Source organism: Prinia subflava, chromosome 8 (assembly GCF_021018805.1).
Source record: "Prinia subflava isolate CZ2003 ecotype Zambia chromosome 8, Cam_Psub_1.2, whole genome shotgun sequence".
Classification (NCBI taxonomy): domain Eukaryota; kingdom Metazoa; phylum Chordata; class Aves; order Passeriformes; family Cisticolidae; genus Prinia; species Prinia subflava.
Window position 1 is genome coordinate 20,741,945 of NC_086254.1, and position 18,480 is coordinate 20,760,424.

The window sequence follows — 18,480 nt, forward strand, 5'->3', positions numbered from 1 at the left end:
CCGCCGCGCCCAATCACCGCTCTGTCCATGTCCTGGCTCCGCCCCGCGGCGCTGCCCCTGCCGGCTAGGTTTCCCAGAAGTGGGCGGGGCTTTCTGCCAAGCAGGCCCCGCCCTGCGCCTTCTCCGGGCGCCGTCGCGCTGCGCATGCGGGTTCGGCCCGGGGGCGGGGCCGGGAGCGGCCGCCGGTCCCCTCACGATGCTCCGCCATGTTGGCTGTGACTGTGGCCGGTCCGGGGTCCCGTCGGGTCCTTCGGTTCCTTCGGGCAGGGGGCGATAGAAGTGTTGAGATCACCACGGAGTCCCCTCGGAGGTACCTCGGTGCCGCAGAAGCGCGTTTTCCCTGTCAGCAGCCGCTCCATAGACTCGCCCATTACACTGCCATTGCCTCCGGAAGCAGAGACTTTCTACTGATTTTACTTTTTCCTTTTCTAACACTCCGTCGCCCTTTCCGGTGAAATGGCAAGGGAAGGGCCCCAGAAGTGTGTCCCCCCATGCCGGCTCTCCTCCCGGTGATGGGGCGTGGGAGGTGTCAGACCCGCTGTGGAGAGATTTTCGAGTACTATAAGTTTATGATAACTCTGATGTCCCCAGTAAACGACACTTTGTTACTCGGGTTAATCTGTGCCCAAGTACGGTTATGTTTTGCTTTGACACTAAAGGAAGGGGTGGATGTGGGTGACTCGGTCTTTGACTCAGTGAGGTGGGAGAGCCATAGGAAATAGATCATTTCAGAGGTAGTTTCAGAGCTTTCAAGAAAGGATTTTGATGGACTTAGAGAACCATAGAAAAATGGAATGGATTTGATTGGAAAGGACCCTGAAGCTCATCCAGTGCCACCCCCTGCCATGGCAGGGACACCTTCCACTGTCCCAGGCTGCTCCAAGCCCTGTCCAACCTGGCCTTGGGCACTGCCAGGGATCCAGGGGCAGCCACAGCTGCTCTGGGCACCCTGTGCCAGGGCCTCACTGCCCTCACAGGGAAGAATTTCTTCCAGTGCTTATTCCTTGTGGATTTGGACTCCTTGTGTGACACACGAGCAGGGAATGATTCACGGCTCTGGCAGAGTCTGTGTGTGAGGGCCACAGGGATGGTTCTTGGAGCAGCCTTGGAATGGGCAGTGGCAAGATCCCACATCCCTCACCTTCAGCATACACTGGCTCTGCACAGGGGCCTCATGTTCAAACTCCTTGCATAGTTTGGACAGAAATTTTAATTCCCAACAGCTCTTTCATACTACTGTGTCAGTTGATTGAGTGTTGGTTGCACTCAAAGATCTTAGAGGTCGTTTCCAACTGGAGTGATTGTGTGGTTCTGCGCTGTGGTGCAGAACAGTCCCTTGTTGCCTGTTTACATCTGGGTATGAACCCTGAGTTAACACCTCACAGTAGGTTACTGTCATAACTGGTGGCTTGTGGTTGACGGGATTTTCTGCAGGTTATTCCAGAACTTGTGGAATTGGTTCAAGTGTGCATGGAAAATATGGAGTGTGGGGTTGCTGTCATCACCTCAGCCCTCTGAAGAGAGAGCCAGTGGATGAAGGTGGTTTTCAATCCTCCCTGGAGCAGCTCTGGGTGGGGTGTACGGAAAGAGCTGAGTTCTGGTTCATGTTCAGTGTGCTCTCATGTTAGGGCAGAACATGTTAGAGTCACAGAGCCTGGGATCCACACAAACTCCAACATCTCCAAGTAAAGGATCATCCTTATAGAGTCAGAGACTGGTTTGGGTGGGAGGGGACCTGAAAGTTCCCCTGCCATGGCAGGGACACTTTCCACTATCCCAGGCTGCTCCAGGCTCCATCCAGCCTGGCCTTGGACACTTCCAAGGATCCAGGGGCAGCCACAGCTGCTCTGGGGAACCTGTGCCAGGGCCTCATCTCCTTCCCAGGGGAACATTTCTGCCTAATTCAGGCTGAAAGAAACCTTGAAGTGAGGCAGGAGTTGTGATAATAGCTGCTCACAACATTTGACGTAATTTGCCTTTAGAAGTCAGAGGTTATTTTTTCCAGAGTAGTTGAGGTGATTGTGGTGTTGCATTTAGGGATATTTATGACCTTGATATTTTTATCACAGTGGAAAGAAGAGCAAACAAAGCTTTTGACAAAATATAAAAGACCTTAATACCCGTGTTGTGGGTTTGAACAAGCCACACTTTCCATTGGAGTTATGTTCTGTAGTTGCTGGGGAAGGAGGAGGACAGGAGGTGGACAGGACTGAGAAAAGCACATGTGGATCTTGTCATAAACCCAGATTCAACACTGAAATCTAGAACACTCCACTTTTCTCTTGTGGTTAAATTGTGCAAAATGAATCAATGGTCTCAGTGTTACTGGCAGAGAAGTTTGTCACTCTTGGAGCTGTAAAGAATGTCTTGCAGGCATGAATGAGGTTTGATTGATGTAACAGTGATGGTGCAGTCAGCGAGCCGTGGTCGCAGCACAGGTACAGCTCAGAAATGGGAAGAGCTCTCTAGCTGGGAGCAGCAGGAGCACGTCCTGATCCCTCGGCGCTCCCGGCGCCTCTGCAGCCCCAGCAGCGCTTGGAGCAGGCTGGGAGCAGCACCTGTCCCGCCCACCGGAGCAGAGCTGGGTCCTGCTTTGCTCTGTCCCTTCCAGCTCCGCTCTGCCCCTCCATCCTGCTTCCACGGGCTCCTATGGCCACCTTGGGTTTCTGTTGTGGCAATCAAACCCACAAGTAGCTCTGAGCACCAGCACACATGGGGAGAATGCAAATACAGCTGTGTTGCTGTTTGTGGAAATAGCACAGGGCGTATCTGTACTTGGTTTGGAGAGTTAGCACAAATAGCTGCATTAATAATTGCTGTGAAATATGCAGTGTCCTCCTTTTGGGTGCCCCAGCAGTGTCAAGACCTACTTCTGTGATTACAGTTACAGTTCAGAGAGCACCCACGGCCTCACAGAAACCTTCTGTTCCTGCCTGGATTGATTATGATGATCCACTCTGAGACCACTGGTCAGGAAAAGCTCTTAGCTGGGAATTCCTGATCTGCTGCTCCACATTTGGTGCTCATTGCGTGTGTTTGAGCCAAGAGCAGCCTGTTACAGTACAAGGACTGGAGCTAGGCAGGGCTTCGGCAGGTTCGGTCTGGATCCAGAGATGGAGACAGCTCATTCCACCTTGGCTCCTCTCCAGCTCATCCCACCAATGCCAGTGACGTGTCACCATTTTAACAAAGGAGAATTCTTGCCCCCCTGCCACTCCAGTCCATGCTCTCTTGTCCTAATCCCTCTCCTAGAAGCTGAGGTCCTGCCCTCATTGGTGCTGCTGAGCTTGGAGCACAGGAGAGGTGGGGGCCACCATGCCTTATGTGCTGGCATTCCCAGAGTCTCTGTCCTTGGGTCAAGCTCTCCCCTCCTTCAGGCTGTATTGGAGTTTGGTGTCTGGCCGTGGCAGCTACACTGGAGAGTCTGTGTGGAGGGCGACCCTCACAGGGAGCACTGGGTACCGTGGGAAGAGCTCCTCCACCAGTGCTGTGGTGGTGATGACAGAGCAGTGCTCCGTCCTCCAGTGGGGACATGGGATTGACGTGCCAACTGCACAAACCCTCCCTGTGAGGGGACACTGGAACTCTCACATCCGAGGTGGCCCCACTCAGACCCCACTGCTCTCACTGTGACATTTTGAGCCACCTCGAGCCAGAGTGACAAATGGGGTCTGGGCTGTTCCGTTCTTCAGAACTTCATCCTGAAGCAACTACTTGAAAACTTCACTATTCAAAAGTTTCACTTCCCAAATAGTGCTGTGCTATAAATACCCTGTGCAGTGGGATATGACATTTACTCCCACACGAGACACAGCGAGCTTTGTAACTTGCAAACTCCTTAACCCTTGAGTGAACACAAGGTAAGGAGCTGCGGGACAGACTCGTGTTGCAGCCTGCAGGCTGCTGTGGGCTGCTGGAGAGGAAACGGGAGGGGAATTGCACACAGAGTTACTGCAGTTAGACTGGAAAAACTCACTCCTTCCAGCTGTTTGGACATCACAGAGTGAAGGTCTTGCTTTAGGAGTATTAGTGATTTATTCCACTCTTATCAACTGATCTCGGAGCATTTTCCTGTCCAAACCAAAGAAGTACTTAAGTTAGTTTGGTTTAATATCTGATTCTGCAACTGATTTATGATCCCTGACAAATTTCTTAGTTCCTTGGTTTCGTTTCCATATAAAACAAATGGTAACTGTTTTTCTCTTGTTCTTTACATGTTGTGTATATATATCATGGAATGGTCTGGGATGGAAACCCATAATAAGATGGGAAGATGGGAAGCCCATCCAGTCCCATGTCCTGCCATGGGCAGGGACACCTTCCACTGTCCCAGGCTGCTCCAGGCCCTGTCCAGCCTGGCCTTGGGCACTGCCAGGGATCCAGGGACAGCCACAGCTGCTCTGGGCACCTGTGCCAGGGTCTCACCACAGGGAACAATTTCTTTCATATCAGAAAATGGTTTGGTTTGAAGGGACCTTAAAGATCATATATATGAGAAAAACAGACAGACAGACAGACAGATAGATAGATAGACAGATAGATAGAATAAAGATATATACTAGAAATTCAATCATTAGGCTCTGTAGGGTGCACTGACTGAAGTGCTGGGCTGCTGATGTTTTATAAATATACTATAGAAATATATAAATATCTTCTCTGTGTCTCTATACATGTGTCTAAATGGGTGTAGGTTTGTAATGTTTGTATCTTTCTTATGGAGAAGGAGCTGAAGTCACCCAGATGGGTAGATTTTAAAATGAGTGGGTCATCTTATCCCCTTGCATAACCTCACCTCAAGCAAGGTGTGTGTCAGGGCAAGTCAAGAGCATGATTATCAGAGCAGCCCGGTGCTGCTGCTGCTCCTCTGAGGGTAATGGAGCCCAAGGTTTAAAAGTATGTGATGTTGGCACATGAGGGTTTGTCTGGTGCTTAAAAGACTTTACAGAAAGGGTTGACGTGAAGCTGTGAGCTCGAGGTTTAGGTCAGAGATCAGGAGAAGCTCCTGCCCCCATAGGGCATTGGGCACTGCCAGGCTCCCCAGGAAATGGGCACGGCCCCAAGGCCAGAGCATTTGCACACTGCTCCCAGGCAGGCACAGGGTGGGATTGTTGGGGTGTCTGTGCAGGGCCAGGGGTTGGGCTGGATGATCCTTGGGGTCCCTTCCAACTTGGGATATTTCACGATTCTATGACAGAACATCTTGGGATATTCATGGCTTTATAAGAGAAATGAATGCTAGGATTAAAAATGGGCTGGTTTCATCTCCCTGGGGTGGGGGGTATGAAAACTAAAAAAATCCAGGCCTTTGTAGAATGGATTTGATTCCAATTCTAATCTCACTTACATGACATAGATGTGATCCCTCCCAAGTGCTTGTGCCAGTGAAAATGCCTCAATGGCTTCCCAAAGTTTTTCATCAGCCCTTCTGAATGCTAAACAGTTCCAATTAATGAGAGATTGGCCCTGCAGGGAATACGCTGCTGCCCAGCTTCCTCTTGTCTTTGCCAAAACACAGTCCAGGCGCTCGTGTTTGTGGTGCAGTTCTGCTTTCGGCTCTCGCTGCGGGGCTATCGCCAGGAAACACGCGGCAGGGCTCTCCCGCTGCACGTCCTGCCAGGGACTGGGGCCCTGCTGCTCGTGGGTGCTCAGTTATGGGCAGGAGGATCAGGAAACATCGATTTTCCCTCCGGGGCTCAGCTGGGGATTTCAGTGCTCCTCTGACCCACTTGTGTGGAGCTGAGTTTGGATCAGATTCTGCTGCTGAGGCATCAGCACTGCCCTTATCAAAGAGGAAATGAGCACTGGGAAGACAAAACTGAGATTATTAAAAGTAGCCTCTGATTTTGGGTCGTGGGTGCTCAGTTTAAGGAAATTTGAGTGTTCTTTTTCTTGTAGATTACAGGATTTCTCTGGTTGTGATGATTCCTTGAAGACTTTCCAAACTCAGCTCCCTAAAAATCACTTTTCTGGGAGTCCCAGGTCACATCAGAAACAGATGTAACTCACCTCAGATATTTAGGAATATATTAGAGACTAAGCTCCAAATCTTTGTCAGAATATGACAATAGTCATCGTGGTTTTCTTTTTAAGCCCCAGCTCTGATAATTAAGCAGTAAGTGAAAAATTCAAATACTGCTTTTTGAAAAGTAATTGTTAATATATAGTTTGTGGAGATCAGGCTCTTGAATTGTGAGAAGTCAAGAGGTTGATATTTCTATTCGATTGAATACTCTTTGGTTTAACTGGTGGCTCTTAATCCAAAATGAGCAATACCTTCCTCCCAGGGGGCTGGTTCTAATTGAACTCTTTGTAGTCATTTATCAAAAATATGTCCCAGCTACAACCTTTACTCATTATCACTTGGATCTACGTATCCATCCGTTTGGGAGGGAGGAGTGTGCTGGATTTTGTGACCAGCATCTCAAGGGACTTTGTCTTTGCTGAAGAGGTCAGGGGTGGGAAGGCGATGGAGATTCCTGTGCACAGTATTTATGGGGTGTTCATACTCCATGGAGTATTTCAGCAGCAGGAGGGGCCAGCGCTGACATTCCCTGCAGGTTTGCTCTGTGTACAAAGAGGACTTTGTCCCTAGATAGCTGCTCTGGTCACATCCCGCTGCGGTTTCACTATGAGCAGATAAAAAGTTTGCTGTGAGTGTCACATACAGCCAAGCTGAGAAGTGCCAGGCAAGGTCCAAATGCCACCCTGGCTTGCTGGGATTTCAAGCTGAGGTGTGCAGGTCATTCCAAAATAACCCATGGCTTGTTGTAAGCAAGACACCTGGGAAAAGGAATTTGGCCTTATGTTTCAGCAGAGCGAGCTGGTGGCTGAGCTTCCACTGCAGGGTTATGGCAGCGCTTCACAAAATCACAGAATCATTCATGTCAGAAAAGACCTTTAGGATCTTCAGGTGCAGCTATGAACGCCGCACCACCACTGTGGTCACCACATGGCATGAAGGGCCATATCCACGCACTTTTCAAACACTCCAGGGATGGTGACTCCACCACTGTCCTGGGCAGGCTGTGCCAAGGCTGGACAACCCTTTCGCTAATATCCAAACTAAACCTCCCCACACAACCTGAGGCCATGCCTCTTGTCCCATCACTTGGTACCTGGGAGGAGAGACTGATCCTTCCCTGGCTGCAGCCCCCCAGTTTTGCAGGGCTCCTCGTGTTGGACAGCACTGGGTTCATTGCCTACATCTGGTTTGTTCCTTCTGCAGCAGAACACAGCGCTCCCTGGGCAGGCTGGGTATAGGCACATTTGATTGCAAGAATTAATCCAGTTAGGAATTTTTAAAGGCCACAGGATTAGGACACAAACTGAGTGGCTTACTTGGGTTTCAGAGTTTCCTCTTCCCCAAATTGCAATAGTCTAAAAATCATAGAACCATGGAATGGTTCGTGTTGGAAGGGACCTTAAAAACCATCTCATCCCACCCCCCTGCCATGGGCAGAGACACGTCCCACTATCCCAGGTTACTCCAAGCCCCATCCAACTTTCCAGAGAATATAATATATGAATAAATTGTCATTTGTATGAATAATATGACCGTATATATGTCCAAATATGTCAATTTATATGAATACATATGACCAATAATGACACAATATATTAATTAATTACCATTTTCATGTCCATTTCTCTCCTTCCTCAGTCCAGAGGGTAGACAGGAAGGTGAAGAACATCACACTGTGCTCCTGCATCTTAGACAAGAATTTCTCATCATGCTGGGAATGAATCTTGCTGGACAATGAAGCCAAGGACTGGAACACCTCTCCTGTGAGGACAGGCTGAGAGAGCTGTGGTTCAGCCTGAAGAGGAGAAGGCTCCAGGGAGAGCTCCAAGGCTTCCAGTGCCTAAAGGGGCTCCAAGAGAACTGGAGAGAGGCTTGGGATAACGGCCTGGATTGACAGGACAAGGGGGAATGGCTTCTCACTGCCAGAGGGCAGGGATGGATGGGAGATTGGGAAGGAATTGTTCCCTGGGAGGGTGGGCAGGCCCTGGCACAGGTGCCCAGAGCAGCTGTGGCTGCCCCTGGATCCCTGGCAGTGCCCAAGGCCAGGCTGGACAGGGCTTGGAGCAGCCTGGGATGGTGGGAGGTGTCCCTGCCCATGGCAGGGGTGGCACTGGATGGTGTTTTAGGTTCCTTCCCACCCAGACCATTCTGGGAGTCTGTGGTTGCCAGGATCCCAGGGACAGGTGTGCAGCACTGGTGTTACCTGGAGCAAAGCCCCAGCACAGGGGCTGAGGGAGGCAGCTTTGGGCAGTGTGGGGTGCCCTGGGTATCAGACCCGGCTGCGACTGTGGGCAGGGCAGAGGGGCTGCCCTGGGCTGGGGCTTCAGGCACTGTGACCAGAGTTCAGCGTCCCTCTCACTGCTGTTCCCTGGTCAGGCTGAGCTCAGCCCTCAAACCCTGCTCACACTGTGGTGAAGCAGCAGGGCTGGCTCCAGGACAAGGCGTTGGGAACTCCTCTGCTCTCAGCACTGCAGATGTGGGCTTTGGAGCAAATCTCAGAGGGACAAACAACTCCAGGCATTTCAGCTCTGCAGTCGCTGTTGAGTGCCAGAATGGGATCTGGTTGTGAAACCTCCTGAGTTCCGTGTCTGCCAGGTGTGCGGGATCCCCTGCCTGTGCACAGCCTCTCACCTCGTCGGGAAAACCAGCCCCGGGTCCTGGAATGCCTGCTCAGCTTCCTGTGAGGCTGGGATGCTCCGAGCCCTCACACAGGGTGGGCAGCAGGACTCTCCCTGCGCCGGGCACGGCCCCAGAGGAGTGGAACAAGAGCAGAGGAAATCCCGAGAGCGCCGGCACACGGAGCCCTGAGGGGCTCAGCTGTCGGCAGCTGCTGTTGTGCAGCCTCCCTTCTGGAATGTCCCCTTTCATCCCAGCCTCTGGCCTCCACTTGAACCGTCTGAAATCCCGGGCAGCCGAGAAGCTCTTTGCTCTTACAGGCATTCAGAAGGTCTCAGCTGAGCCCCAGCAGCTGCTGCCTGTGTGAGGCACTTCTGCACCGCTCTGCCCGGTGCTCATCCCCTGCCTGCTGAGGAGGTGGCACATCCCCACATTCCCCTGCCCGCACCTCCTCCGAGCCCTCCCGCTGCTGCAGAAGGGACGTGGAACTGCCATGCTCGGTATGCTCCGAGCAGATTTCTTTACCTGCCTGCTACATCCCTTTCCAGGTTCCTGCCCACTCCAGGCTGTCACCTCCCTGAATACCTCTGCCACCACCTGGGACCTCAGTAGCACTGTTTACATTTCTAATGTCAGTCATTAATTTCCTCTGACAGGAAATACGAGAAAATGTTGGAAATACAAATTTTCTCGTGTTTCTAATCTGTGGTGGGAAGGGCTAATGAGAAACAGAAAAAAAAAAAAAAAAAAAGCAGAGGCTTTTTGCTTCCTCTCAACTACAGTCCTGCTAGAGACATTCCAGCTCCAGAGCTTTAGTCAGTATTGACTCTGGGTATCCTGTCCCTCTCCTGATGTCCCCAGCTTCCCACACAGCTCCTTAGTCCAGTGACACCTCCCTTGGTACTCTCTCCGTGCCCTCTCCCACAACTCTGCTGATCTCCTGCTGTTAAAGTCTTAGGTCCATCCATCATCCATCCACCCATTCATCCATCATCCATCCATCCATCCATTCCTCCATCCCTCCATCCCTCCATCCATCCATCCATCCATCCATCCATCCATCCATCCATCCATCCATCCATCCATCCCTCCATCCCTCTATCCCTCTATCCATCCATCCATCCATCCATCCACCCATCCATCCATCCATCCATCCATCCATCCATCCATCCATCCATCCATCCATCCATCCATCCATCCATCCATCCATCCATCCATCCATCCATCCATCCATCCCTCCATCCCTCCATCCATCCATCCATCCATCCATCCATCCATCCCTCCATCCATCCATCCATCCATCCATCCATCCATCCATCCATCCATCCATCCATCCCTCCATCCATCCATCCATCCATCCATCCATCCATCCATCCATCCATCCATCCATCCATCCATCCATCCATCCCTCCATCCATCCATCTATGCATCCATCCATCCACCCACCATCCATCCATCCATCCATCCATCTATGCATCCATCCATCCATCTGTCCCTCCCTTTATTTCCCTGTGACTCCCCTACCCATAGATAAAATGCCCTCACAAACCTCAGAGTTTTAACTCTTTGTGATTCATTTTTAGCTTCCCAGGAGAAGGGTGATCTTGGTGGAGGGAGCCCAGCTTGGCGTGGTCCTCATTTCTGCTGTCATGTGTGAAGAGAGGTGCAGAGAAACACATCCAGAGGCCCAGAGCTGGGCATGGAGCACAGGCAGCATGTCTGAATAGTCCCATCTGCAGGAGCCTACAAGGAGCTATTCCTTCTCAAGCCTAAAAAGGGGAACAATTTCCTTCACCAGGTCTGACAGCAAGACGTGGGGTCACTGGGGAGATATCCACAGACAGATCCATCAGGGCTGAAGGCAGAACCACAATTAATATTGGGTTGCAAAACACAACCCCTGGAGTATCTTTGTTTTCCTAACACCAAAAATGTCCCTTTACCAAAGAGCCCGAGAGCTTACAGGCAGCATTATCTGGGCAGACAAATGCAGGGCCTGTGAGGCACCTTCAGCTGCTGTGACAGTGAATCCTGTCAAAAACAACTGAACAGCAAAAGAACAATGCAGCAGAAGCCTGGTCAGCCAGAGCCCAGGGTGGAGCAGGGGCATGGCACAAAGGCACTTTTACACAGACCCCTCTAGCAGCAGTTCTCCAGCAATAGCAGCCAGCTCAGCTTTGGCTTTGGGAATTTATTAAGATAAATCAAGTGTCAGAGACTGGAATTTCTAATGAAATTGAATTAGACTGTAAAAAATGTGTAAAAATGGAAATGGGCTAAAAATTCCATCAGACATTTGATATTAATCCAACAGAAAAATGCATGTGATGCTTTAAAGGGAATTATATAATAATCTGGTCAAAATAACAAAGCCTTTGGAGCATCCTGTGGGATGGGGATTCTGTCTGGAGGTGGGATCCGTAGAGAGATAAAGAGGAAATTCAGCTAAATGTCAAAGGTAACACGGAGCCACCTCACTGTGATTGCACCTCTGGGACTGCCTGCCTTCTGCTCCCACAGCCCCACACCTGGGCTCCTGCAGCACTGGCACAGGGTGCCCAGAGCAGCTGTGGCTGCCCCTGGATCCCTGGCAGTGCCCAAGGCCAGGCTGGACAGGGCTTGGAGCAGCCTGGGACAGTGGAAGGTGTCCCTGCCATGGCAGGGGGGTAGAATTGGGTATTTAAGGTCCCTTCACACCAAAACCATTCCATGATTCTATTCTATGATTCTCATGCAGTTGAAGTGGTCCCTGCTCTTTTCAGGGGGTTGGATCCTGCCCGTGGTGGGTTGGCCCTTGGCTGGACACTGGGTGCCCCCAAAGCCACTCTGTTGCTCCCCTCAGCTGCACAGGAGAAAACAGAGCTAAAGGCTCACGGGTGGAGATCAGGACAGGGAGGTGTCACTCAGCAAGGACCATCATGGGGAAATGAGTTTAATTTGTTATAAATCAAATCAGAAATAAAACCAAATCATAAAGCACCTGCCCCCCACCACTCTGTTCTTCTCAGGCTCAACTTCACTCCTCAATCCTCCATCTCTTCCCCTCCAGCAGTGCAGGGGGTTGGGGAGTGGAGGTTACAGTCAGGTCATCACACGTTGCTTCTGCTGTTCCTTCCTCCTCCTCAGGGACAAGGCTGCTCACACTCTTCTGCTCCAGTGTGAGTCCCTCCCACAGGAGACAATCCTACAGGAATGTCTCAGCATGAGTCTTTTCCACAAGCTGCAGTTCTTCACAAGCTGCTCCAGTGAAGGTCCCTTTCCACAGGGTCAGTCCTTCAGGAACCAGCTGCTCCAGTGTGGGTCCCCTCAAACGTCACAAGTCCTGCCAGGAAAGCTGCTCCAGTGTGGGCTCTGCTCTCCAAGGGGCCGCAGGTCCCTGCCAGGACCCTGCTCCTGCATGGGCTTCACACAGGGCCTCTCTTGGGCATCCCTCTGCTCCAGCCTGGGCTCCTCCAGGGGCTGCAGGGGCATCTCTGCACCCCATGCCCTCTGTGGGCTGCAGGGGCACAGCTGCCTCACCACAGGCCTCACCATGGGCTGCAGAGGAGTCTCAGCTCTGGAGCCTGGAGCAGCGCCTGCTCCTCCCTCTCCTTTGACCTGGGGGTCTGCTGAGCTGCTCCTCTCACATGTTCCCGCTCCCCTCTGGCTGCTGTTCTGCAGGTGGATATTTTTCCCTGTTTCTTAACTCTGTTTTCCCAGAGGTGCTGCCACCATCATTACTGGGGTCAGCCTTGGCCACAAGGAGCCCTCTGGCATTGGCTCTGCTGGGCACAGGGGAGGTTTCCAGCAGGTTCTCACAGAAGCCAGCTCTGTAGCCCCTCACTACCAAAATCTGTCCATGCAAAGCCCATGCCATGACCTGCAGAGTTCCCTTCCAACCCAAACCTTTCCGTGATTCCATGGCACAGCCCAGGCACGTTTCAGCACAGCCAATATCTGCCAGGTGAATGGGATGTCTCAGCCTTTGGAACCTTGTGGTTCCTCCACTTCTCCCTGGAGCTCATGTGTGACATTCTGCCGCTGATGTTGGTAGCACAGATGAGAGCTGCTGGTGGGAGCAGTGTGTGCACCACAGGTGGTTCCATGACCTGTCCTGCTTCCAGGGGAACCTCAGGGCTGGGCGTGCCTGTGAAGAATCATGGAATCACTGAATGGTTTGGCTTGGAAAGGACCACAAAGGCCACCCAGGTCCATGCCCCTAACAGGTTAAAGCTGCAGCATTCCAGCCCACAGTTCCAGTCCAGCCTGGCAGGGCTTTACCCAGGGTACAGCTGATGATTTCCCTCAGCACGCTCAGGTGAAGTTGCACCTTTCCCTCTGTCCCCAGCTTTGCAAAGCCGAGGTGTTTGTGTTCACAGGCTGTGCTGCTCACCCAAGGAGCCCAGTAGCAAGAGCAACAAAACAGTAATGGGCTGGAAAAACAGAACAAGGACCCCTGTGGTGAATCTGCTGGGTCTGCAGACAAACAAATTCACACTGCAGAAGACACAGCATTGGCTCCAGAGCTAAACCAGCCCATTCCAGGGCTGCTGTCCTAAACCCATGTCCTTCTGGTTAGACACTCCTCCCCTCCCCAGGGAGTTCTTGGTCAGAAAAATATTTCCATCTGGCATCAAGAGGTTGCCTGAATTGTTGGTTACTTAATAAATGCAGGAAAGGGTCAGCCCAGACTCTTACAAATCTGAAGTCTTCAAGTATGGAGCCAGGCTGGGAGAGCTGGGGGTGTTCAGCCTGGAGAAGAGGAGAGAGGAGGCTCCAGGGAGACCTCAGAGCCCCCTCCAGTGCCTGAAGAGTCTCCAGGAGAGCTGGAGAGGGACTTTGGACAGGGGCCTGGATTGACAGGACAAGGAGAATGGCTTCTCACTGTCAGGGTAGATGGGATATTGGGGTGAAATTGGTGGGCAGGCCCTGGCACAGGGTGCCCAGAGCAGCTGTGGCTGCCCCATTTCTGGAAGTGCTCAAGGCAGGAGTGGAAGGTGTCTCTGCCTATGGCAGGGAGTGGGAATATGATTTTTAGGGTCCTTTCCATCCAAACCATCCCATGATTCTAGATTGAGTTAACTAAGAAAAGGTTAAGCAGTGACTGGATTGTGTTCTCCGGTGGAGATTCTGATGTTAGAGGACATTTAACAACAGAAACACCAGTGCCAAAAGCCAGGAGGAGGAAGGAGGCAAATCCAGGCTGGCGCAAGGAGCAGGAAAGGCTCATTGAATCCACTTTAACTCCATCAGTGCACCAAGATTAAGTGTCTGTCTCAGCTCCCACAGTAATTCCTGCATTAAAATAAACGGCTCCTGCCACAACGTGGAACTGCAGCACAGGGTAAGGTTCACGTTGTGTCCCCTCCCCACCCGTGTCGTGTTACACTGTCACTGCTTTGACTCACAGACGAACTCTCCAGTTCAGCTCATGTAACACCAGACACAAAAGGAGCTCATTCATCAATGGGATCCCAAGATGCTCTTGCAACATCACGGGGAAAAGCTGCTGCTTTGCCAAGTTTAGACGAGGACCTGATTCTCTTCTCTGTGCACCAGGCTCAGACATGTCTTAACAGATCAAAGAATCGTCACAGATAAGAACAGACACTCTTGTAATAGATAGAAGCAGTTCATACCCTGTGAGGTTAAGGAAAAGGTTCTTCTTTTTTAATGTATATGCACACTTAAAAAAATCACTTCTAAAAAAATAAGAAATCAATGTCTCTCTTAAGACAAACAGGTCTGAGCAATCTTTCATCCCCTCCTGCTCACAGGGCACTCATTCCCCCCCGCTTCCAGAGGCATTCATAGACAGCTGGGTATAGAGCCTGGACAGGGCTGTGTCACCCATGTTCCTTCAGCAGGATGCAGAATTTTGCTGCCTGTCTCACCAAAGCTGCACAGGCAATTTTCAAAAATTCAAAGATCACTTTTGCCAGTGATACCATTTTTAGGACTGTGCCCTCGGCTCCTGGGCACTGGGAACAGCATCTCTGTTACCAGATCTGTATTTGTCCAGTTAAGAGTGAAGGGTCCAGCAAATACCTGCAAACGGCTGCAGCCATTAGGATGGAGCCTATTCCCACCTTCCTGCAGCATCATCCACTGGGATGTGTTTAATTAATGAGCTGGTCTGGCAGCCTGACCCTTCAATCACCTGTGCTGTGACCATTCCAACCTGCACCTGGCACAAGGATTTGTCCAAGGGTTATCTTGAGTTTTCCTCAAAGAACTGTAGATGGTTCACCTTCCAGGGAAAGCATTTCAGAGAAAGGAACAGAACTGGGGAAGGGTCTGGAGCACCAGGAGCAGCTGAACAAGGGGCTCAGCCTTGAGAAAAGGAGACTCAGGGGGGACCCTGTGGCTCTGCACAACTCCTGACAGGAGGGGACAGCCAGGGGGGCCAGGCTGTGCTCCCAGGGAACAGGGACAGGACAAAAAGAAACAGCATCAAGTCGTGCCAAGGAAGGGTCAGGTTGGATGTTGGGGAAATATTCATCATGGAAAAGTTGTCCAGCCCTGGTACACTGTGCCCAGGGCAGGGGCAGAGTCACCATGCCTGGAGTGACTTAAAAAGCGTGTGAATGTGGCATATGGGGACATGGGCATATGGTGGCCTTGGCAGTGCTGGGGGAACAGCTGGACTCAGTCTTGGAGGGCTTTTCCAATTGAAATGTTTCTATGATTCTGTGATCCTTAAGGAAGATTTGGGCAGGATGGTGCTAGAAAATCTGCCTGAGCTTCTGAGATTGTCCACCCCAGCTCTCAACCACAGGTTAGCTGGAGCTGGCAGGGCTAATTCAGCTACTGCAGGTTCATTTGGTGGCTGGATATTGAATTTCTGGACACTGCAATGGCTCTGGCTCTGGGCCAGAGAGAGGTGAAGGATGGCAGGTGGCTGTCCTGGACATGCTTCCCTATGTCACACCTCATGCAGCTGAGGACAAACCCATCCAATACCCTGGGAGCTGTGGGCAGAGATGGATGGGGGGCTGTGCCCCAGTTCATGTTCTTTGACATTAAAGTGTTCATTAATGAGGCAGCTTGAACCAGATCCACTGATGGGGTAGATCAATGATCATCTCGCAAAGCACTTTGGCACCAGCTGGCATCAGAGCAAGGACTCCCCAGCAGAACCTTCTAGGGCTGAAGCCACTCCCTGGGGCTGCTGTCCCTGGACTGGTGCTGCCCCCATGGTAGCTCCTGGTTTGGGGACAAGGGCACAGAGGGGACTCACAGGTCCTTGTGACCCCCATGGGGGGATCCTCCAGTGGCACTGCACCCTCCAGCCGCTCTCAGCCATTTCTGCAGGAATTATTGATGCTGCAAACGAGCATTTGGATATTTGCACCCAGCAGTGCCTGGGGAGGCCGGGCTGGTCCTGGGCACTCATGCCCCTGCCCCACATCCGTGTGTGCCTGACAAAGCAGCAAACCCAACCAGCGCCCAGGTCTCTTCCAAAAACAATTACCTCATGTTGAAGCCATCGAGCATGTGATTTCCCAGCCCAGCACTGAGAGCGTCCCTCCTCCAGAGGCAGAGGAGCTGTGCAGGAGCCAGCCAGGATTTAGCAGGAAAGGCTTTATCCTCTCTCCAAGGACATGGTGTCCAAGCAGGACTCTGCCCAGGAGATGGGACTGCCAAGGCACCATGCAGGAAGCACACTGCACCCTTCAGAGAAGGAAAGCCCTTAAAACTTCAAAGCTGTCTGAATTTTGAGCACCTTAAAACTTCAGATCTGCCTGGATTTTGAGCTCATTTCCTGGGAAATTGTCTTATTTCTCTCAGAGCTGTAAAAATATGAATGGATATTCCAAAGAAGGAGTTTGAATTGGGGCAGAGGGGCTGCTCCTGCCTGGTTTGGCACATTGAGGCGAGGGGATGTGAGGAAATCTCACCTTGGTGAGCCCCAAACTCTGTACAGCACCTGGCACCTGGCTGTGATGGGGACAGGCAGTGTGGCTGAGCTCCGTGGCAGCAGGATCAGGTTTTGTTCTGCTGCCAGGTTCTCGCCAGCACCTCGTTCCTTGTCCCATTTTCCCTCAGCCTCGTGATTCGGGGAGGGAAGGGGAGAGCAGCTCTGCTTGGTCACAGAGCTCCTGGCCCCGCTCAGGTCCCACGTGGATGACTCACAAGGATCCCCTTTGATCCCAGCACAGCCAGGAGGCTCCAGCAACGAGGACAGAGGCCACGAGCACTGCAGAATAATTAATCTAAGAGAAGGAACCTACTGGGAACTGCTGTCTGAGACAAATCTCAGTCTCGGGAGACTCAGGTGTGCTTCTCCAGCCGGGACAGGCAAGTTTGTGACTCGCAGAGCCTGGCTGGGAGCAGAGTTTCCCTGAAACCCTCAAGCTTCTCTTTCCTGAAAGCTCCTCTCTGCAGATTAGCAGATGTCTTTGTTGGAGCCCTGGGTGGCTGCCAAGGATTACTGTAAACACTTGGCGAGGTGCAGCCTCTTGGCACCCGCTGCGTGTGGGGGGAGCACAGGTCACCCGGCAGTGGCACTTGGGTGTTCACACTCACACAGAAGCTGTTAACTGCAAACAGCCCGGGCGGGGCCAACACTGCTTCAATTTGCACCCCTGAAACAACACCAATATTTTGGTTTTCCCAACTTTCTTACCAAGGACGAGTGAAGCGATTAACTGGGAGATGCTGTTCCCATACCTGTGAATTCCAAGTACACAATGGCCACCACTGGGTGTAAAGTCAAATTCGGCTGGTGCCAGGAGTAAGAAATGTGAAAGATCACAATGGAAATTGATGTATGATCAAGGGTCAATCCAGGCCTGAGTGGCCAAGAGTTCCTGCTGTGGCACTGGGAACTGCTGTATGGGATCAGGAGAGTGAGGTGAGAGAAGACCTAACCTGTCATGGGATCCCAGGGCAGTCTGGGTGGGAAGGGCCTTTAAAACCCATCCAGTGCCACCCCTGCCATGGCAGGGACACCTTCCACTGTCCCAGGCTGCTCCAAGCCCTGTCCAGCCTGGCCTTGGGCACTGCCAGGGATCCAGGGGCAGCCACAGCTGCTCTGGGCACCCTGTGCCAGGGCCTGCCCACCCTCCCAGGGAGGAATTCCTTCCCAGTATCCCATCCAGCCCTGCCCTCTGGCAGTGGAAGCCATTCCCTGTGTCCTGTCTCTCCATCCCTTGTCCCAAGGCCCTCTCCAGCTCTCCTGGAGCCCCTTTAGGCATTGAAAAGGGCTCTAAGTACTTCCTGGATCCTTCTCCAGGCTGGACACCCCCAGCTTTCCCAGCCTGTTACTGGGCAAGGATTTGCTTGCAGCCACACAGGGACTAAGTGAGAGCTCCAGAGGATTCCCTCACTGAGAGATGGAGTAAAGACCTGTTTGCCCAGAAACCACCACTGGAGGACCCTGCCCACCCAGGTGTGACACCTGCAGGACTGTCATGGTCAGCTCCAACTCCCCAGCTCCTAAGGACACACTTCAACCCAGTGTTCCAACACAGGACTGACTCTGAAGAAAACTTTGGGTGATGCAGGACAGCACTGAAATGAGTCATATTTGAAGAAAAACCTCTTACAGCAAAGGCCTGGAGCCCCAGTTGTGACTGTCAGTACTGAGTCTGCCAATGCCTTAATGAGGGGCTCCAACAATTAATTACCTCCCCTGTGAAGAATGTGCTGTTTCCCAGTTCCACATGTCTCTGTTGGCCAACAGCTCTGGCATGTGTTCTTCCTTTTCTCTGCCAGATGGAAGAGCCCTCCCGTGTCAAATCTCTGCTCCCTCATGGGAGCTGCCAGGGTTCCAGTCTTTCCTGAGCCGTGGGTAGCACCACAGGTGTGGGATCCCAGTTTTGCTCCAGGTTTCCCAACCTGCTGACGTGAGCTCCCAG

At 52.0% G+C, this 18,480-nt stretch overlaps 1 long non-coding RNA gene across 1 annotated transcript; it reads left to right on the plus strand.

Annotated features, from left to right (window-relative positions):
- Positions 1-163: 163 nt before the first annotated feature.
- On the plus strand, positions 164-11,555 carry LOC134553911 (uncharacterized). Its single transcript, XR_010081162.1, has 3 exons — positions 164-3,860; positions 7,661-9,138; positions 10,222-11,555. It is a non-coding gene; the product is annotated as an uncharacterized LOC134553911 (long non-coding RNA).
- Positions 11,556-18,480: the final 6,925 nt, after the last annotated feature.